The sequence below is a fragment of the Eumetopias jubatus genome, unplaced genomic scaffold (assembly GCF_037043125.1).
Source record: "Eumetopias jubatus isolate StellerSeaLion01/CBP00866 unplaced genomic scaffold, mEumJub1_p1.0 scaffold_1, whole genome shotgun sequence".
NCBI lineage: Eukaryota > Metazoa > Chordata > Mammalia > Carnivora > Otariidae > Eumetopias > Eumetopias jubatus.
In genome coordinates, this window is record NW_028274807.1 from 182,158,521 (window position 1) to 182,181,656 (window position 23,136).

General features: G+C 41.4%; 1 protein-coding gene and 1 pseudogene across 1 annotated transcript in view; both read left to right on the forward strand.

Annotated features, from left to right (window-relative positions):
- The window catches only part of TAFA4 (TAFA chemokine like family member 4), a 129,806-nt gene that overhangs the window by 43,093 nt on the left and 63,577 nt on the right, over positions 1–23,136 (forward strand). The gene's annotated exons all lie outside the window — the stretch shown is intronic.
- Positions 1,142–9,000, forward strand: LOC148165110 (large ribosomal subunit protein uL1-like; annotated as a pseudogene).

Genomic DNA, 23,136 nt, shown 5'->3' on the forward strand with positions numbered 1-23,136 from the left:
TCTGTTTTATTCACTACCATAGCTCCATCACCTAGAGCAGGGATATACAAAATAAAGCCCACAGGCCAAATCTGGCCCATAGCTAGTTTTTCTATTGCAGGAGAACCAAGAATGATTTTTACATTTTAAAGGGTTAAAAAAGAGGTTAAAAAAAAAAAAAAAAACCCTGAAGTAAAAATACGTGGCCCACAAAGCCTCAAATATTTCCTATCTGGTCCTTTAGAGAAAACCTCTGCCAACCTGTGACCTAGAGCAGGACCTTGCTATGGAGTGGGCCCTGGATGGATATTTGTGCTAGGAGTGAATGTTATGTGGGTCCCTCAGTGTTAGACTCCCAATCTACCTAGAACAATGCCTTACAAACCTCTGGTGTTCAGTAAAGTTCCTTGAATAAGGTCATGAAGATATGAAAATGGATTCTTGTCATTGAAAACACTAATGGTGGTGAAGTAGTAGCTGAGAGGTAAGGCATTTAACCCCTGGACAGTCATGGAGTCGTTACTTTGCAATAAACTGCTGACCAATGTTCTGGTGCTATTTTCAGTATTTAAAAGAAAAATGATGGGGTGCCTGGGTGGCTCAGTCGGTTAAGCATCTGCCTTTGGTTCAGGTTGTGATCCCAGCGTCTTGGGATTGTGCCCCGCAGTGGGCTCCCTGCTCAGTGGAGAGTCTGCTTCTCCCTCTCCCTCTCCCACTCCCCCTGCTTGTGCTCTCTGTCTCTGTCAAATATATAAATAAAATCTTTAAAAAAAAAGAAAAATGTTAGTAGCAATGGGCATGAATGATGCTTTTGATTTTTGGCCCGACTCTACATGATATAAAAGCATACTCTTCAGTGTTTCCCAAGTGATGTTCCGGGATCACTTATGTCTGAATATCTTCAGGCGGTATTAGTTTAAAAAATTTGGATTGTTTGACCCCACCTCAGACTCATTAAATCAGAATCACTGGAGGGAAGCCTAAGGAGTTTCTATTTCTAACAAGTTGTATATGTGATTCTGATGTTCACTAAGGTATAAAATCATTGTTCTAAATCCAGCTATTGGCTGGAATGGTAGGAGGGGGAAGGTTGATATTCACCCAATCATTTTAGAGCAAGAATGCATCTGTCTCTTTTCTGGTTACTGTGGCGTGAAGAAGCATGAGCAGCAAAGTCTCCCATGATGCCCTGTACGAGGCGGTGTGGCAAGTCCTGCACGGGAACCAGTGCAAGGCCTGGAAGTTTTTGGAGATGGTGCAGCTGCAGATCAGCCTGAAGAACTATGACCCTCAGAAGGACAAATGCTTCTCGGGCACCGTCAGGCTTAAGTCCACTCCCTGCCCCAAGTTCTCCGTATGTGTTTTGGGGGATCAGCAGCACTGTGATGAGGCCAAGGCAGTGGATATTCCCGACATGGACATTGAGGTGCTGAAGAAACTCAACAAGAATAAGAAATTAGGGTCCTGGGAGCAAGATGGCGGAGGAGTAGGAGACCTGGATTTCGTCTGGTCTCAGGAATTCAGCTGGATAGGGATCAAACCATTCTGAACACCTACGAACTCGACAGGAGATGGAAGAAAAGAATAGCAACAACTCTCTGAACAGAAAAGCGACCACTTTCTGGAAGGTAGGACATGCGGAGAAGTGAATCCGAGGTGACATTTGGGAGGATAGACGGCGGGGGAAGGGGCCTCTGTTGGCCGCTTCTGGCAAGTGATAAAGCTGCGGAGCACAAAATCGGAACTTTTAGAAGTCGGCTCCGCTGAGGGACGTCGCTCCAGTGGCTAAGCTGGGGGTGGAACCCTCACGGGACAGTGTGGTCTCAGGACCCTCGGGGTCACAGAAAGACCGGGGGTGCCTGAGTGTGGCAGAGCTCCCAGGTATCAGAGCAGGGACACTGGCTGCAGAGACGGAGCCGAGGCACAGGCTCTCAGCTCGGGGTTGCCATAAACTGTGATTGGTGACCTTCGGGCCACTGCTTCTCCAGCAGGGACCCAACAAACGGCAGAGCCAGGGAGACTCCCCTTCCTCCCCCTGGAGGAGCGGCGTGGGAGCGCACCGCAGGGATCTGCTGGGTTTGGAGACTCCATACGGGGTCAGGTGCCAGAGATAGAAACGCTCGGTCACAGGCCGGGTGAGCACGGAGTGCGGCCAGAGACTGGGGAGATGGGAGTAACTGACTGCTTTTCTCTGGGGGTGCACTGAGGAGCAGGGCCCCGAGTTCTTGGCTCCTCCAAGGCAGAGATTGGGAGGCCCCCATTTTCACTGTTGTCCTCCATAGCTGTACGGAGAGCTTGCAGGGAACAAAAGCTCACAAGAGCAAACCCGAGCAGATTGCTTAGCCGGGACCGGCAAGGGCGGGGCAATTCCGCTTCCGGCAAAGACATTTGGGAACCACGGCAACAGGCCCCTCCCCCAGAAGATCAGCACGAACAGCCAGCAAGCCAAGACCAAGTTTACCAATCAATGAGAACGGCAGAACTCCAGCTCTAGGGGAATACTGCACAGAGAATTCATGGCTTTTTTACCATGATTCATTAGTCTTTCAAAGTTAATTTTTTTAACTTTTTTTTAAATAATTCTTTTTCCCTTTTTCAACCAACATCTTATCAATCACTTTTTAAAAAAATTTTTTTATTTTTCATTTTTAGAGTCATATTTATCCCTTCTAGTAGTTACCCTTATTTTTGGCATATATATATATGTTGTTTTGAGATACAGTTTGTTCTAACAGATCAAAATATACCCTAAATCTCTAGTGTATGACTTTGTTCTAGTCTCCTGCCTGATCACAGTCTCCCCCCTTTTTTCTTTTTTTTTATCCTCTTCTTTTGTCCTCTTCTTTCTTTTTTCAAGCACCTTATCAATTCCTGTTTTAAAATTTTTTATAATTTTCATCTTTACAGTCATATTCCATGCCTTCATTGTATCAACCCTTATTTTGTACATATATAAGTCTTTCTTTCTTCAAAATTTTAGGAGGCACATTCTTCTCACAGACAAAATCTACTGTGTGGCGCTGATCTATGCACTAGCCTGATCATATTTGATCATATTCTATTTTTTTCTGTTTTTGTTTTTACCTTGTTTTTTTTTTTTTTCTTTTTTCTTTCTTTCTCTTTCTTTTCCCCTGGTTTCAGGTCTTTTCTGATTTGTATAGAGTATATTTGCTGGGGACATTGTTAACCTGTTAGCGTTTTGTTCTCTCATTCATCTATTCTCCTCTGGACAAAATGACAAGACGAAAAAAATCACCTCAACAAAAAGAACAAGAAGTAGTACCATCTGCCAGGGACCTACTCAATATGGACATTAGTACAATGTCGGACCTAGAGTTCAGAATCATGACTTTAAAGATACTAGCTGGGCTTGAAAAAAGCGTGGAAGTTATTAGAGAAACACTTCCTTGAGAAATAAAAGAACTAAAATCTAACCAAGTCGAAATCAAAAAGGCTATCAGTGAGGTACAATCAAAAATGGCACTAACTGCTAGGATAAATGAGGCAGAAGAGAGAATCAGCGATATAGAAGACCAAATGATGGAAAATAAAGACGCTGAGAAAAAGGGAGATAAACAACTCCTGGATCACGAGGGCAGAATTCGAGACATAAGCCATACGATAAGACGAAACAACATTAGAATAATTGGGATCCCAGAAGAAGAAGAGAGAGAGAGAGGGGCAGAAGGTATATTGGAGCAAATTATAATAGAGAACTACCCTAATGTGGGGAAGGAGACAGGCATCAAAATGCAGGAGGCACAGAGAACCCCTCTCAAAATCAATAAAAATAGGTCAATACCCTGACATCTAATAGTAAAACTTACGAGTCTCAGAGACAAAGAGAAAATCTTGAAAGCAGCTCGGGAGAAGAGATATATTACCTATAATGGTAGAAACATTAGATTGGCAACAGACCTATCCACAGAGACCTGGCAGGCCAGAAAGGACTGGCATGATATTTTCAGAGCACTAAATGAGAAAAATATGCAGCCAAGAATACTATATCCAGCTAGGCTGTCACTGAAAATAGAAGGAGAGATCAAAAGCTTCCAGGACAAACAAAAACTAAAGGAATTTGCAAGCACGAAACCAGCCCTAAAAGAAATCTTGAAAGGGGTCCTCTAAGCAAAGAGAGAGCCTAAAAGCAGCATAGACCAGAAAGGAACACAGACAATATACAGTAACAGTCAGCTTACAGGCAATACAATGGCACTAAATTCATACCTCTTAATAGTTACCCTGAATGTAAATGGGCTAAATGCCCCAATCAAAAGACACAGGCTATCAGATTGGATTAAAAAGCAAGACCCATCGATATGCTGTCTGCAAGAGACTCATTTTAGACCCAAAGACACGCCCACATTGAAAGTGAGGGCGTGGAAAACCATTTACCATGCTAATGGACACCAAAAGAAAGCTGGGGTGGCAATCCTTATATCAGACAAATTAGATTTTAAAACAAAGACTGTAATAAGAGATAAAGAAGGATACTATATCCTACTTAAAGGGTCTATCCTGCAAGAAGATCTAACAACTGTAAATATCTATGCCCCTAACATGGGAGCAACCAATTATATAAGGCAATTAATAACAAAAGCAAAGAAACATGACAACAATACAATAATAGGGGACTTTAACCACCCCCCTGACGGAGATGGACAGATCATCTAAGCAAAAGATCAACAAGGAAATAAAGACTTTAAATGACACACTGGACCAAATGGACTTCACAGACATATTCAGAACATTCCATCCCACACCAACGGAATACACACTCTTCTCTAGTGCCCATGGAACATTCTCCAGAATAGATCACATCCTAGGTCACAAATCAGGTCTCAACCGGTACCAAAAGATTGGGATTATTCCCTGCATATTTTCAGACCACAATGCTTTGAAACTAGAACTCAATCACAAGAGGAAAGTCGGAAAGAACTCAAATACATGGAGGCTAAAGAGCATCCTACTAAGGAATGAATAGGTCAACCAGGAAATTAAAGAAGAATTAAAACAATTCATGGAAACCAATGAAAATGAAAACACAACTGTTCAAAAACTTTGGGATGCCGCAAAAGCAGTCCTAAGAGGAAAGTATATAGCAATACAAGCCTTTCTCAAGAAACAAGAAAGGTCTCAAATACACAACCTAACCCACACCTAAAGGAGCTAGAGAAAAAACAGCAAATAGAGCCTAAACCCAGCAGGAGAAGAGAAATCATAAAGATCAGAGCAGAATTCAATGAAATAGAAACCAAAAGAACAGGAGGACAGATCAACAAAACTAGGAGCTGGTTCTTTGAAAGAATTAACAAGATTGATAAGCCCCTGGCCAGACTTATCAAAAAGAAAAGAGAAATGACCCAAATCAACAAAATCATGAATGAAAGAGGAGAGATCACAATCAACACCAAAGAAATACAAACAATTCTAAGAACATATTATGAGCAACTCTATGCCAGCAAATTAGATAACCTGGAAGAAACGGGTGCATTCCTAGAGATGTATCAACTACCAAAATTGAACCAGGAAGAAATAGAAAACCTGAACAGACCTATAACCACTAAGGAAATTGAAGCAGTCATCAAAAATCTCCCAAGAAACAGAAGCCCAGGGCCAGATGGCTTCCCAGGGGAATTCTATCAGACATTTCAAGAAGAATTAATACCTATTCTCCTGAAACTGTTCCAAAAAATAGAAATGGAAGGAAAACTTCCAAACTCATTTTATGAGGCCACCATTATCTTGATCCCCAGACCAAAGACCCCATCCAAAAGGAGAATGACAGACCAATATCCTTGATGAACATGGATGCCAAAATTCTCACCAAAATACTAGCCAATAGGATCCAACAGTACATTAAAAGGATTATTCACCATGACCAAGTGGGATTTATCTCTGGGCTGCAAGGTTGGTTCAACATCTGCAAATCAATCAACGTGATACAATATATTAACAAAAGAAAGAACAAGAATCATATGATCCTCTCAATAGATGCAGAAAAAGCATTTGACAAAGTACAGCATCCTTTCTTGAACAAAACTATTCAGAGTACAGGGATAGAGGGTACATACCTCAATATCATAAAAGCCATCTATGAAAAACCTACAGCCAATATCATTCTCAATGGAGAAAAGCTGAGAGCTTTCCCCCTAAGGTCAGGAACGTGGAAGGGATGTCCACTCTCACCACTGCTATTCACCATAGTATTAGAAGTCCTAGCCACAGCAATCAGACAACAAGAAGAAATCAAAGGCATCCAAATCGGCAAAGAGGAAGTCAAACTCTCACTCTTTGCAGATGATATGATACTGTATGTCGAAAACCCAAAAGACTCCACCCCAAAACTGCTAGAACTCATACAGGAATTCAGTCAAGTGGCAGGATATAAAATCAATGCACAGAAATCAGTGGCATTCCTATACACCAACAACAAGACAGAAGAGAGACAAATCAAGGAGACGATCCCATTTACAATTGCACCCAAATCCATAAGATACCTAGGAATAAATCTAACCAAAGAGGCAAAGGATCTGTACTCAGAAAACTATAAAAAACTCATGAAAGAAATTGAGGAAGACACAAGGAAATGGAAAAACGTTCCATGCTCATGGATTGGAACAACAAATATTGTGAAGATGTCAATGCTACCTAGAGCAATCTACACATTTAATGCAATCCCCATCAAAATACCATCCACTTTTTTCAAAGAAATGGCACAAATAATCCTAAAATTTGTATGGAACCAGAAGACACCCCGAGTAGCCAGAGGAATGTTGAAAAAGAAAAGCAAAGCTGGTGGCATCACAACTCCAGACTTCCAGCTCTATTACAAAGCTGTCATCATCGAGACAGTATGGTACTGGCACAAAAACAGACACATAGATGAATGGAACAGAATCGAGAGCCCAGAAATGGACCCTCAACTCTACAGTCAACTCATCTTTGACAAAGCAGGAAAGAATGTCCAATGGAATAAAGACAGTCTCTTCAACAAATGGTGTTGGGAAAATTGGACAGCCACATGCAGAAGAATGAAACTGACCATTTCCTTACACCACACACAAAAATAGACTCCAAATGGTTGAAAGACCTAAACGTGAGACAGGAGTCCATCAAAATCCTAAAGGAGAACACAGGCAGCAACCTCTTCGACCTCAGCCGCAGCAACTTCTTCCTAGAAACAGCGCCAAAGGCAAGGGAAGCCAGGACAAAAATGACCTATTGGGACTTCATCACGATAAAAAGCTTTTGCACAGCAAAAGAAACAGTCCACAAAACCAAAAGACAACGGACAGAACGGGAGAAGATATTTGCAAATGACATATCAGATAAAGGGCTAGTATCCAAAATCTATAAAGAACTTATCCAACTCAACACCCAAAGAACAAATAATCCAATCAAGAAATGGGCAGAAGACATGAACAGTCATTTTTCCAAAGAAGACGTCCAAATGGCCACAGACACATGAAAAATGCTCAACATCACTCGGCATTAGGGAAATCCAAATCAAAACCTCAATGAGATACCACCTCACACCCGTCAGAATGGCTAAAATTAACAAGTCAGGAAACGACAGATGTTTGCGGGGATGTGGAGAAAGGGGAACCCTCCTACACTGTTGGTGGGAATGCAAGCTGGTGCAGCCACTCTGGAAAACAGTATGGAGGTTCCTCAAAATTTGAAAATAGAGCTACCATATGATCCAGCAGTTGCACTACTGGGTATTTACCCCAAAGATACAAATGTAGGGATCCAAAGGGGTACGTGCACCCCAATGTTTATAGCAGCAATGTCCACAATAGCTAGACTGTGGAAAGAGCCACGATGTCAATCGGCAGATGAATGGATAAAGAAGAAGTGGTATATATACACAATGGAATATTATGCAGCCATCAAAAGGAGTGAGATCTTGGCATTTGCAATGACGTGGTTGGAACTGGAGGGTGTTATACTGAGTGAAATAAGTCAATCAGACAAAGACATGTATCATATGACCTCACTGATATGAGGAATTTTTTTTTAAAGCTTTTATTTATTTATTTGACCGATAGAGGGAACACAAGCAGGGGGCATGGGGGAGGGAGAAGCTGGCTTCCCGCTGAGCAAGGAGCCAGATGTGGGGCCCGATCTCAGGACCCTGGGATCATGACCTGAGCCGAAGGCAGATGCTTAACGACTGAGCCACTCAGGTGCCCCGATATGAGGAATTCTTAATCTCAGGAAACAAACTGAGGGTTGCTGGAGTGGTGGGGGGTGGGAGGCATGGGGTAACTGGGTGATAGACAGTGGGGAGGGTATGTGCTATGGTGAGCACTGTGAATTGTGCAAGACTGTTGAATCACAGATCTGTACTTCTGAAACAAATAATGCAATATATGTTAAAAGAAAAAAAGCAGGAGGGGAAGAATGAAGGGGAGTAAATCAGAGGGGGAGAGGAACCATGAGAGACGATGGACTCTGAAAAACAAACTGAGGGTTCTAGAGGGGAGGGAGTGGGGGATGGGTTAGCCTGGTGATGGATATTAAAGAGGGCACGTTCTGCGTGGAGCACTGGGTGTTATGCACAAACAATGAATCATCAACACTACATCAAAAACTAATGATGTAATGTATGGTGATTAACATAACAATAAAAAAATTTAAAGAAAAAATAAGAAATTAGTCAAGAAGCTGGCCAAGAAGTATGAGGCTGTTTTGGCTTCAGAATGTCTGATCAAGCATATCCCACGAATCCTGTGCCCAGGCCTGAACCAGGCTGGCAAGTTCCCTTCCTTGCTGACCCACAATGAGAACATGGTGGCCAAAGTGGATGAAGTGAATTCCACCATCAAATTCTAGATGAAGAAGTTGATGTGTCTGGCAGTGCCCTTTGGCCATGTGAAGATGACGGATGACAAGCTTGTGTACAACATCCACTTAGCGGTCAAATTCCTGGTGTCCTTGCTGAAGAAGAATTGGCAGAATGTCCGGGCTTTATACATCAAGAGCACCATGGGCAAGCCCCAGCGCCTGTACTAAGGCACAATTCAATAAATCCTAGTGCTACTCTTAAAAAAAAAAAAAAAAAAAAAGAATGCATCTGTCATGGCCACACTCTATGGCCCTGTTTCCCAGCCTTCCATGCCAAAGGAGTCACACTTGGGGGTCTTGCTAAAATGTGGATTGACTCAGGTCTGGAGTGGGGCCTCAGATTCTGCTTTTCAAACCCACTGCTGGGTGATACTGTTGGTCCCTGTTCTTGGATCATTTGGCATAATGCTAGGATTACAGCAGGAGTTGGCAAGTTTTTTTCTCTAAATGGTCAGAGAGTGAAAGTATGAGGCTTTGCGGGTCAAACAGCCTGTAACAACTGCTCAGATCTGCTGTTGGAGCATGAAAGCAGCCAGAGATTATATACAAATGTCTGTGTCCTGTTACAACTTTGTTTACAAAAACAGATGGCCCGTTGGTTTTAGCCTGAGGGCCATAATTTTCCAGTCCTGGGTTAGAGAGTCATACCAATTATTTTCACTGTTCTTTAGAAATATTCAGCACCTTCTATATGACAGGTGATTTGCTAGGTGCTTTCCTTCATCCTTTGTATCCTGGCATAATACACAAAACTAAAGATTTGGAAAGCTAATGAAGGAACTTTCTCAAGGATGCAAGGCAACCACTTGGTATTGTCCAGACTTGAACCCTGACCTCTGGCTTCCAAACTCAGTGTTTTTTCTACTATACAAAGCGGGCTCCACACCAGCAACAAATCTCGCTTTGGAAATAACTTTTCTTTTTGAAGGGCAACTATAATGTAAACTCCATGAGGGCAGGAATTCTTTTGTTCTGTGGTTTCTCTATCCTCACTACCTAGGAGAGTACCTGGAACATAGTAGGTGCTCAATAAACATTTGTTGAATGGTTAGTTAATGATTTGCCACTTCTAATGTTAGTGTTTTTGTAGAAGGTGATTTTAAAGGTAAAGTAATTCAACCAATGATACAGTATAAGTCCTAGAAGCCAGACGTTTGTACATATAGGCTCCTTGGTACTCAAGATTCTTGGTACTCGGGCTGCTTCGTATGCAGCAGTTCATTTACATTTGATAGGTACCATTTGCAGGGACCTACATTGTTACCTGTGGCTTAAATTGTTAAGACCTCCTATGAATTTTGAGCCTTCAATTCCTTCTCAGTATTGTGTTTTGACAAACCACCCTGGTGGATGGAGGAATTGGGATTATTTCTGGGGCAAGGGATTCAAGACAAAAGCCCCATTTTCTTGTAATGGAGAGGTCCTACGAAACACAGTCAATGGTGCGTTCTTATGCCAACAGTCAGAAGATATAAGGGGCCCGAGAGAGGGTAATATACCCTTTTCTTCTTTCTTCTCTATAGTTGCTTATTTTAGAATACTTAATAAGATTTTTTTTTAAAGATTTTATTTATTTATTTGAGAGAGAGAGAATGAGAGATAGAGAGCACGAGAGGGAAGAGGGTCAGAGGGAAAAGCAGACTCCCTGCTGAGCAGGGAGCCCGATGCGGGACTCGATCCTGGGACTCCAGGATCATGACCTGAGCTGAAGGCAGTCGCCTAACCAACTGAGCCACCCAGGCGCCCTACTTAATAAGATTTTAAAAATGAAATTTGCAGACCTTGCTGGAATGGGTTTTTTTTTTTTTTTTTTTTTTGGTAACAATATTGCATATTATATATGCAGGGCATTACAATTGCATTATATATTGCAGGGCATTCTTCTGACACAAAGGGAAGGGCAATTTTGTAGGTGTGTTTGAAGAATCACGAATTTTAAAGAGGGATACATGAAGAAGACAAAATGGCTGCCCATTTCAGGAATTTACTGAAGTAAAGATGTTGTTGAATGGCTCAGAGTCTGACTTTTGATCCTGAGGAAGGAAGAGGGAAGGCACAGCTGTGGAAGTGACAGGAAGACTAACTTGAGAAGACATACAGATTTCTTTATCATTGCTAAGCATTCCTGCCCCCAGTGACCTAATTATGTCACCTGCAAGCCAACTTGGCACCTATGCAAGACTGCCACAAGACATCGGGGCTTTGTAGTGAAACTTCCCACAAAAATGTTCTCTCTGTGCTATAACTTGAGCTAACTTCACAAATTTACCTTAGATGGAGAAATTTTGCAATTTTGGGGTTTGTTTATTCAAGATACTTATTATTATTAAGCCTTCTAGAAGCCACAGGCAAGGAAGAAAGACATTTGTATCATGTGCCTCCATCTCATTCATTTGTTTAACCAATATTTGGGTGTTATTGACTGTGTATCAGACAGTGTTCTCATTCTGGGGAAACAAAGTCTTTGTCCTCCAGGAACTTTTAACGCTAGCGAGTGGAGACAGATAATGAACAAACAGAAAAAGTAAATATCAGATGGTGATGAGTTCTAAGGAGAAAAATAACAGAGTCGAGGGATTGGGGGAGTAGGGTGGGTGCGAGCAAGGGTGCTGTTTCAAAGGAGGTCATCAGGAAAGGCTTTAACTGGGAGGTGCCATTTAGACAAAGACCCAAGGATGACTGGGAGCAAGTGTTCTCGGGGGAGGATACAGCAAATGCAAAGGCTCTGAGGGAGGAGGGGAAGAAATAGGAGTGAGGTCTGAGAGTTAAGTGGAGTGAATACAGCAGGCAGTGGGGGATGTGGACCATATTGGGCCTCACAGGCCATCGTGAAGATGATGGCTTCTACCCTGAGTGAGGTGCGAGATCTTGGTGGGTTTTGAGAAGGAGGAGACATTTTCTGACTTAAACTTGAAAAGCATTACTCTGGTGGTGTGTTGATATGTGGGCGGGCCAGAGCAGAAGCACGGAGGCCACGAAGGAGGCTGTTGAAATAATTCCTGGCAAGAAATAGGGGTGCTTTGGATGAGGGTGGTACCGGGAGATATGGTATTTGAATTGAGTAGACACTGAAAATGTGAAATGGAGCCAACACAACTTGGCTGACAGATGGACTGTGGTTTGAAAGAGAAAGAGAGGGATCAAGGATGATGCAAATATTTTTTGGCTTGATTAGCCAGAAAGAAGGAGTTGCTGCTTCTGAGATGAGGAAGGATATGGGAAGAACAGGTGTGTGTGGAGTGGAAGTGGATATCAGGAGTTGGATTTGGGATATGTTGAGTTGAAATGCTTGTTAGCTACTCACATGAAGATGTCAAGAAGGCACCTGGATATGAATTGGTGAAGCTCAGGTAGGAGGATTTCGGTGATGATGGTACTAATAGCAGTTAGTATTATGTGCCTATTATTTGGGTTGTATGAGCACAGTAAAGAACATTCTTTACCATTGTTTCTGAACTCAGAACCAAGTGATAAATTAAAACAAAAATTATACAGGTAGAGAATTAAAATTTCAATGTTACTCCTGATAATGGCAGGAGTAAAGAATGTGGCCTTGGGTTCATGGCAGAGTGGACTTGCCCATACTCTACTCTAAAATCAGTTGGGCTTATTTACCAGGCCTGGTTGGGATGGGTTCCTTACTGCACAGACACAAGCAGATCAGAATGTTAGTGTATGTTCAGGTAAGCAGATCCTACCACAGATGGGCCTTCCTTCTCTCTAGACTTGCCAATCAGCCAGTTGTGTAAGTCTTCCTTCCTCTTCTAGAGAGGGGTTCTTGAAGTCTGGGGGGAGAACCCAGGGTGGTCATTAACTCTAATGAATTATGAGGAGAGGGAAATACATGTCTCTGCAACCCATGTGAGTGTTAGAAGCTTTATAATAATTGTTTCGTATAATCTTCATATTTTCATCATTGTTTTACAGATGAGGCACCTCAGACTTGAGGATGCCATTTACCTAAGATCTTGCAGCTTGGAATAGGACTACCTCAGTGTGCATTTGACACTAGTCCTGTATTCCTCTGCTATGTTTTGTAAAGAGATGAAAGCAGTTATTTTATTTTATTTGTTTTAGACTGTAGACAGGAAAGTAGTTGTAGTTATTGATGAAATTTTAAGAGTAGATCTCAGTTAAGGGAAACTTTTATTCAAAGTTGACAAAGGAATTAAGAAAAATAGCTCTTCCAAATAAATTAAATATTTACACATTGATTAAAGTTTGTGGACTGTTCATTCTTAACAGACTTATTTTAAGGAAAACTTCATGTCTATTTCCAAGTACCTGAATGCTTTAGTTACTCAAAATAATCTTTACATTGATGTTTTTACTGAGGGTCCTTAGACATGCTACTATAACCTTGGGTGGTATATTTCATACAGAGTTAGGTTTCGGTCATGGAAAATTCTAGGCTCTGTTTCTGGTACATATGCTGAATTTGCTCTTATTCTCAAGTCTTTGGAGCACTAGGTAACTTCCTTTAAATGGAAGTCTTCTGAAATAATACATGACCTGTTAGTTCTCATAACATTACTGGGTAAAAATGGTCCGAGGAGAAAAGGATTGAATCTTCAGAAGGAAGGTGTGTTTTCATTATTCTTGAGCCTCCTCAGACTGTTGATAATACTATACAGATCTTCCTTGACTTAAAATGGGGTTACGTCCTGATAAACCCATGATAAATTGAAAATATCATAAGCCAAAAATGTACTTAATACACCTAGCCTTCTGAATATCATAGCTTAGCCTTACCTACCTTAAACATGTGCAGAACACTTAGATTAGCCTACAGTTAAGCCAGATCGTGTAACACCAAGCCTATTTTAAAATAAAGTGTCAAATATCTCATGTAATTTATTGAGTACTGTTCTGAAAGTGGAAAACAGAATGTATGGGTACAGAATGGTTGAAAGTGTATTGGTTGTTGACCCTGGTGAATGTGTGGCTGACTGGGAGCTGGGGCTGCCACTTCCCAGCATCACAAGAGAGCATCCTACCCTATATTGCTAGCCTGGGAAAAGATCCAGATTCAATAATTCAGTATGGTTTCTCCCGAGTGTGTATTGCCTTTGGACCATCTCTAAGTCACAAAATTGTAAGTAGAACCATCGTGAGTGGGGGCCCATCTGCACTATGTCTCCTCTTCCCCTTTCTTTCCAGGTAATGCTTCTCTACCCTGATAGCACCCTCAAATGCAGATGAACATTTTTGCAGACGCATTTACATCATGTTATTTATTTTGCATAACACCCCTCAGAACTAACATTCATATCATCCATTTTTTATGGACGAGAAAGCTTGGCATAATCAAGTAACTGTGGTTACACAGATAGCGACAGAGCTGGCTTCTCAAAAGTAGGCTTTCTGATTCCAGGTCCAGTGTTCTGTTCCTCTCTCCCCTCTTCTCTGTAGCCCAAATAAAATGCTTCCCTGAACTACGCCATGATTTCTAGCCTCTGTGTTCTCTTCCTGCCCAGCAGTGCTCTCTCACCCTTCAAAACCCTCTTCATTCTGCAGAGCTCCTGCCTATTCTGAAGGTCCTTCTAGTTTGATTTCTTATTAAGAGCTTCTTCACAATGTTGATCACCAGCCTGGGTCACTGGCCGTGTCCCTCCCTGTCTAATGTAATGGTCAGGTTTACACTGATCGATTTCTGCCTCCTCCCACTTGCGTCCCTTAGGTTGTAAACTGTTTGAGAGCAGGGATGGGCCCTTTACCACGTTCCCAGTAGAATCCAAAAGAAAGCCTTGACCAGAAGGACAGAACTGGTCATTGAATGTGCCTGAGATATCCTGGAGAAGGGCTCACAGAGAGTGAAAGGCCTTCCCTTCAAAGCTGGGTTTTCATTCTTCTGAGTTATGGGGAGGGATAAAGAAGCTGCTAAGTGAGCCTTTCCTTTTTGCTTCCCCCTACTCTGAAGTATGTCCATTAAGGTAAGGTTAATACCGGATAAATAAAAATAAAATTCTGGACTGACTGGGGACATGGCAGTGAAGGCACTAGGCTCCCAAAAGCCTCAAAAGAAAGCCTTAAACTCTGCATTCAAGCCTAAGTGAGGGCAGGTCTAGAGAATGTAGGACAGCAAGTCTGGAGGATAAAGGATAGGGGGATATTAAACGCGCAAAGAGCTCACACATAATAGGCATCCCAGCGTAGCTCTTGTTAGAGGCTGGTGGCTAAGAGGACGGAGTCCTGTTTCTGTCCCTTGCTGGCTTTGTGACCTTGAACTCTGAACTTAAAACCTCAAAATTCTCGATTCTGAAGATACTTTTTTTTCTTCCAAGTTTTTATTTGAATTCAAGTTGGTCAACATATAGTGTAGTATTGGTTTCAGGAGTAGGATTTAGTGATTCCTCACTTACATAAAACACCTAGTGGTCATCCCAGCAAGTGCCTTCCTTAATCCCCATCACCCATTGAGCCCACCCCCACCCAAATCCCCCCCCCCAAGCAACCCTCCATTTGTTCCCTATAGTTAAGTGTCTCTTATCGTTTGCCTCTCTGTTTTTATATGCTGAAGATCATTTCAAACTCATTGGATTGTTTTACCAGGTAAAGCGTAGCTGGAAATAGGGTTAGTGTGGTAGACAGAATAAGGTTTCCCAAAGAGCTCCACATCCGAATCTCTGGAAGCTGTGAGGGTTACTTTACATGGCAAAAGGGGACATGGCAGGTGTGGTTAAATTAAGGATTTTGAGGTAGGGCAATTGTCCTGGATGAGTTGGGTGGGCCCCATGTCATCACAAGGGTCTTTAGGAGCGAAAGGGGGATGCAGGAGTGTCAGAAGCAGAAGGAGATGTGATGTCAGAAGTAGAGTGATGTGGAGCTTAATGGGCCATGAACCAAGCAATGTGGGCATCTGGTAGAAGCTGGAAAAGGCAAGGAAATGGCTTCTTTCTGGAGCCTCCGGAAGGATTGTGGCTCTGTCAGTGCTGATTGTAACCCAATTAGACCCATTTTGGACTTTGACATGCAGAGTAATAAAAGAATGTTTGTATTGTTTTAAGTTGCCAAATTTAAAGTAGTTTGTTATGGCAGTAATAGGAAACAAATACAGTAGGTATTAAAAAATGATCTGGGTGGTAGCTATAGTTCTTATCTTTTGAATAACTTAGAGCAGCCACAGAGCCTCTCCTGGCTTCAGTTTCTTTCCCGGTCCTGAGCACTGTCCCTGTACCACATCATCGGTGTTCTTTCTCTGAGCCATGGGCCCCTTCGGCAGAATATTACATATGGATTATGTTTTTAATTCACAAAATAAAATCAGCACTACAACAAAGGCAGTGCCTTCCTTAATCCCCTTCCTTAATTATTTTTTTTAAATTTTTAAAAATTTTTAAAAAAATGTAGCATTTACCATCTTAGCCATTTTTTTCATTCTGATTTTATTATTTTTAAAATAAGCTCTAGGCCTGGTGTGGGGCTTGAACTCACGACCTTAAGATCAAGAGTTGCATATCCTACTGACTGAGCCAGCCAGGTGCCCCCAGGAAATGCACTATGTTTTTAATTCATAAAATAAAATCAGTACTACAACCAAGAAAACCTGTTACATTGAAATACAGTTATCCAATATTTTAAAAAGTGTGAGGTAAGGTGATATTTGAACTTCAGTAACACATTTAAAAAGATCTTGGGGCAGGCCTCATAACTACTGTAACTTTGAAGTAGGAATGCACGCAAACGATATCCTAGCACATCTGGCACAATTGAAATGTGAGATGAGAATATCCATGATTTCTTTTGGTGACAGAAATCGTCGGCACAGCTGACAGTATTGTGTTCCATTGACTGTATTCATCGTTGACGTTGCTGCTACAGTCAGTGTGAGATTAGTGGAATAAAGATGTAACTTGTCCCCACTCAAGTTCACTTACCCTGTTCCCCACCCCCCACCTCCCACCAGTTCTGACTGTGCGCCCCTCAGTGTGAATTCAGGTGTGAATCCCTGACAAGGGGCATTATGAAAAGACAACAGGAAGGGTGGTGAACCCCCAAGACCTAACGCTTAAGAGTCAGTGAATGTCTTCTGGGGTTGAAGGGGTGATGGGTTTGAGAGGACAAGGCGATGACTGCCCTGCTTCATTTGCAAAAGGCCAAAGCCAGTCTCATAAACCCAGCTGAGTTGATGTGGGCTTGAAACATCATTTATAAAAACAAACTGAGCAGGAGAGAAGAGCTGGCAAGTAAACAATTTTATGGTAGGGTTAGGGAGGTGAGTGTGAAATTAATTCCATATTAGCAAAGCATTCTAACACAACAGGAATGAAAAGTGGTGCAAGAATTTCAGTGCAGTTGCCTCTTAGAGGTAATTTTGGGTAAATAGCAGCAGTTAGCAACATTTTCTTGACCGAGAAGGAGTCAGAAGTTCCACTAAATTGTGCTGACCATTTTTCCTGAGTCATATACACAAATGAGCTTCAGTCGGAGTTCATAAGACAGTTGCTTATGTGATAGCCTATCAAACAGCTCACTGAGTGAGGATTTTAGGCTTAAATCTGGCGCACTGTGGTGCACATAGTAGGCATGAAGATGTTTGTGATACTGGCTTGACTTAATATTTTACATCCTCCTTACCCTTGGGATTACATTTTTTTTAAGTCAGTATTTGTTTTCACTGGAAAATTTGGAAAGATAGCTATGGCAGCCACAAGAAACCAAGTAGCTTTCCAGAGCTTTCCACACCTGCCATATAAATAGAGCGAGCATAATACATTTTTATTTTGTTAACATGAGGCTCAATAGGATTGCAAAAATTAATACCAGTAGAGGTTTTCCACAGGCGGTTTTCATCACAGATTTACTGGAGTAGCACTCTCAAATATCTCTGTAAGTGATGGATTTGACAGCTGTGTCTTTAAATAGAAGACAGAGAGCTGTTAGGTACTTACCATGGTTTAAACATGTCAATATTTTCTCATTTTTCTTCTGGATGAAAAGTGGTATATGGGCAAAACACCTGAATGAAATGTAGTTATCAGGAATGTGCCCTCATGGCCTTCCTCTTTGTGGAAAGATTTAACATTCAGGGTGGCAGCAGGGTTTATGGTTGGGGCGATACGCGAAGAACGCACGTTAATTCATAACGCACATCTTCCAAGACTTGTTTTCTCATGGAAACAAAACAAGGTTAACTTCACAGCTCATAAATCTTCAGCCGTCCTGTCTTACTGTTGCTTTGATGCTGTGTTTATTTCCTCCATATTATCTTGAATAACTCTGAGTTTGTACCCAAATGAACAGCATGGTATATATTTTGGCAGTAGTTCAAAAGTTATCGATTTTTGACCATGTTTTTCAGCATCACTGAATGTATGGATGACATTATTATGGAATTAAAAATAATTTTAATTCGTAAGTATTGACTGTGAAAGCTACAGCACAATAGTGAGTAACATAATTTATGGAATTGGTTTCCACAGTACCAAAAGAGTCAGTGGGTGTCTGCAGATTAGCTAAATTGGCACCTTCCTGTGGTGCAGTGTGAGCAGGTTGTAGTTTTCCACGGCTCACCAACTATGAAATGAAGTTCTTCATGTTTTGCTTAATTGCAGAGGGTTTGCATTGCTCCTAATTTTCTACAGGTAGTGAGATTTTTAATACCGCCTATCTCATGATTTTAAATTTGTGGATCTCAAAACTGCAAAACAAACCCAGCCAAATTATATTAGTAACAAAACATATTTCTAGACAAAAAAACTACAATCCCCATACTGTTAGAGTGCGCTTTAAATTCATGTCCAATTTATTTTGTTGTACTAGAATTTAATTGCATTGGTAAACTAAATTCACAGACTGGCAATCCAAGAGACATTATTGGTTCTGATGTATACAGATCAACAGTTCTTTCAGGGTTTTGACTTGGAGTTGAAAATGTTCAAATCCACTGCTATCATCATATTAGAATAGAATACCAATAAATGGCTTGTTGCCGACCATGAAACCTGTACTCTAGAGGTATGAGGGTATTGCTAGGAAGCGTTCACTATGCAAGCTGATTCATTTATTAAAGATTTTAATATTGTTTGAAAATTTGAAAGTATTTGTTGTCTCTTCTCTCCCTGCCTCATTGACATCATGTTTGGTCATATGGTTTGCTTCAGCCAATGAAAAATGAGTGGAAGTGACACATGGACCTTCTGAGCAAACGCTTCCTTAAATCAGGAATCCCCATGTTCTCTTTTCTTTCTGTCATGATGAGCAGCAGTTTCAAGATGAAGGCGCTCCCTTGATTTGTGTCCTAGAATGAAGATGACAAGGAGCCAGAAGCAGTGTTGATTTGTATTGGACATTTGACATAAGTGAGAAGTAAACCTTTGTTGTAAGCCCCTGGGATTGTGGGGCTGCTTGTTATTGTAATGTAATAGACCCTATTTGGACTACTGTGTCATACTTAATGGCTCCCTCTAGGTTTTTAGAGGAAGAAATGATCACTTAGGACTTCTGAATAAGGAATTTGTGTTGAGCCACAAGGGAAAAATAAAGGGTTTAGAATTAGAGGTGAGAACGGGCTTTGCCATGGGGAAACCAGAAGTCAAAGGTATGAAGATGAGATTTGGGATGGCTTGTGACCTCTTTAGGGAAAAGTAGAGATTAGGGTGGCTCATTCAGAGGGCTTGGGTAGGCAGAAAATTTATTTTAGGAATATAGGTTGGGTCTAGATTGTGAGTACATTAAGGTAACTTGGGACTTTGGAAAGATTTTGAGTAAGACAGAGATATTAGTAATGATCATTTTCAGATGATTATCATGTAGCTGGATACATACACGGGTCATGGAACAGGGAACAAGAGGTGTTTGCAGTGGTCTGACCGAGGTGGAGGGTTGAAGGCCCAGCACCAGCTGGAAGCTGTGGTTGAAAGGGCCATTTTCAGAGGCTTGCTCATAGATGTGAATGGTTCTGTGTTAGAATACTCTCCTCCTGTATGTTCCTCCTTCTCCATTCTGGCTGGTTTCAACCCCATCAGATCCAATTCTCTTTTTTTCTAACAAATATTTTTCAGCACCTCTTTTACTGTTTTAAGCCAAAATTCGCAAGTAATACTATCTACGTATGCACATAAAGAAAAACCCTCCAATGCAATGTGTTACTGTGTTATAAAGGATGAAACAAAAAGGAATAGAATGCTCTATAGTTCAATGTGTAAATTCTCGGGCATGACAACACCAGAGGACATGATGTTATCAGATACTTTAGCTTCGGATGCAAATCAGCAGAGGTGGTTAAGTCGGGGAACTTAACACAGAGCAGTCCTGTGTAGGTGGTAGGTCTACCTGAAATGGTGAGCATCTCTTGCTAAAGCTCTGAACAAAACAAAACAGTCCTTCCTAGGTTGACATGTTAGTGCGCTCCACCTTTATATGCAAAGTAGAGTCAGCCTTTAAGTTCTGGTAGTTACAAACAGATTTGCACCTAAATGAATGTCCTGCAGGGTATTAAAACTCCTGTAGATCGCAGGACAATTCTTCTCTGTGCAGGACTTCAAGAGTATTGCAAGATACCAAGCATCATTGTCCACCCAATTCCTGGGACAACCTGAAATGCCCCATATATTTCCAAAGTGTCTACTGATGGGCAGTCTGGCTCTGAGTTGGGAATTATTGCTGCTCTTCATCATTGCTTCTGCTCACTCACTGTTTCTGCCGTCTTATAACATCAGCTAGCAGTTGCCTTTGATAAGACCTCCCTGTCCTCCTTACAGAAAGACAGCCATCAGCTGCTGTTGCTAACTGCCTTATTTCTTTCTCGTCTTTACTTCAAATTCAAGGAGTGGAAGAAGATCAACTCAACTTGGTGTTGGTTTTGTTTTGTTTTGTTTTGTTTTTGATGCCAGACCATAGGTCTTAGTCACTAGCCAGCCTATTGGTTAGCTACTCTAGACCAGTCAGTTGTAGGGAATGAGGCACAAGATCGTGGAGAATTGAATGCGAGCTGAGAGAGCGAGTAAGCCGGTGTTGTGATTGACATGGCTGATGTGCTCAGCTCTTCCTGTCCATCACCAAGGTGGAAGCACAGTGAGTGTGGGGACTTGATTTTGTTCACGCTCCTATTCTCAGCTCCTAGAAGAGTTTCTGGTACTTGTTAGCATTCCTTAAACAACGATGGAATGACTATCGATGACATTTGTGTATCCTCATTCCTGGGCATTCCTGGTCGAGTCTTGCATGCAAGGCTTATATCCTCTTGGCCAAGTCCTGGATGGTAAGCTTTTTATAATAAAAGTTGAACCACAGAAGATATAATACATGGTTTAGGTATATAAGACAGAATAACCAACTAAATGGCTGGGACTTATTTGTTCTTCCTTAGAAATGTCACCTGAAGTAAAATATTTTTCTTGTTTGATGCCTTTGACAGTTGTTAAAGCAGAGAAGTGTAATGTGTGGGAACCAGTAGAAGAGTGTCTTCTACCAACTAGTGAATTTGAGGAAAACCATTTTTCTCTTCATGTAGAAAGAAAATACCGTGTCACAGACTTTACTGAAAGGGTTTTTCTCTGCCCCCTGATCACCAAGGCATAAACTATAAAATGAAATGCTGCCCAGGTCACTGGTGCACTGCTTTTCTGCAGTGTTCAGAATGTTATCATGTGCTTAAGGTCACCCAAATTCAAGATACCGTGTACCCCATTGGTTGTTTGGGAGTTATTTTCTAATACTTATATATTTTATATGTAACTAAAGCCCTTTATGTATTGACTTATCCAGAGACCACGTTCTCAGGTAGTTTCTTTAAAGCATTTGCATTGAATTCATGTTTCTTGAAGAACTGGGATAGATACTGTTTTCCACTCATGGTTTAATTATACAAATGTTTGAAAAAAAACAAAACAAAGTAAAGACCCTCGAAGGCTCTCAGCTTCTTGAGGGCAGGAATCTTACCTGTTGGTACCATGAATCCTAGCCCTCTTTTTTTTTTTTTTTTTTTTTGAGGCCTATACTCCCCCCTCCCCCCTTGCTGATCCTAAGGAAAAACGAACAGATGAGGCAGAGAAACATCAAAACATCAGCTATACCTCTGGTAAAATGGGATTAGAGAATGAGGTTCAGACCTCCAGCTCAGATAGACAGGTTGATACTTCTCTCCCCACCCTGCGTCTCCTCCCTGGGACTCACCTATGGCCGAACAGTTCCCTAGTTATCCATGTAACCCAACATGGCAGATCCTGGCTTTTCTCATACCCCTTGAACACAGGAAGACCACATCAACACAGCAGTTGTGAACAAATCAACTTTGCCTAGGACAGAGTTAGGGATCAGGGATGTTGGACTCTCATCATTGCACCTGTCAAATGAATTTCTCCTTCTCCCATTTAGAGGAGTGGGAGAAGGCAGCAGTTTCAAACCAATTCTGTAGAAACACAGGGAAAGGAGTATTTTCCAAGTCATTCATCTCTGTATCTGTGGTTCTCTAATACAGTACATAATAGGCATTAATGAGGAGGTGGATGGATCTCACATGTATTTATTTATTCAAGCCTGTAGAGAATATTATGACTGTAGCTACAGTAGATAGGAAATGAGCTACCTTTGCAATTCAGCAATGAAGAGAATTTTCAGTGAAGTGAAGATCTTTTTGGATAGCATTTCAGGTATTCAGTTAGGTAGATAGGAGCAAGAAGCAAAGTCACAGTACCTAGAGAAGGGGGAAAGTTATACTTAAGCTAAAGCAAACCATCCCATTAGTGTTGTCCATTGCACTGTTCAGCTCTTCATCTTAAACGTAAGCTGGGATTTTGACAGCAGGTTGTCAAAGAAAGCACTCGAAGTTCTAGCTCAAGTTCTATATTGTGAAAATGTGGTAATTTAATTGGAAGAAAAAGGCTAACTTCCTTGTCATGTAACCTTTAACAATGAGGTTGCCACGTGGTCACTGTAGCATGGAAAAGCTGGCTGATGTCTCTGATGTTCTACTGTGCTTAGAAATCAGACTATGGGGAAAGAATTCATTCTTTTGGATGTGTCAGACTGTTCTCTCTATGCTCTGTGTTGTTCAACACTGTTGTGTTTTGGCTGCACTTCAATGCAGAGTACTTCTGGAGCTTACATATTTATGATAACTTCAGGCCATCTGCTGCTCAACTACTATCAGAATGAAGCACAATTTTCAACTTAAATACAGTCCTACTTATTGCACCAAAGCGCTTTCCATAGTATTTATTTTCTCATGCACTAGATTTTGTTGTTCTGAACTTACATTGTTATTACTTGCTTCTTTTCTAAGAAAAGAACTATCCTTCCTGCCAGGAAAAAAAAAAAATTCACCAGGCTGCCTTTTATTTCTGGGCCAATGTACAGGGCTCT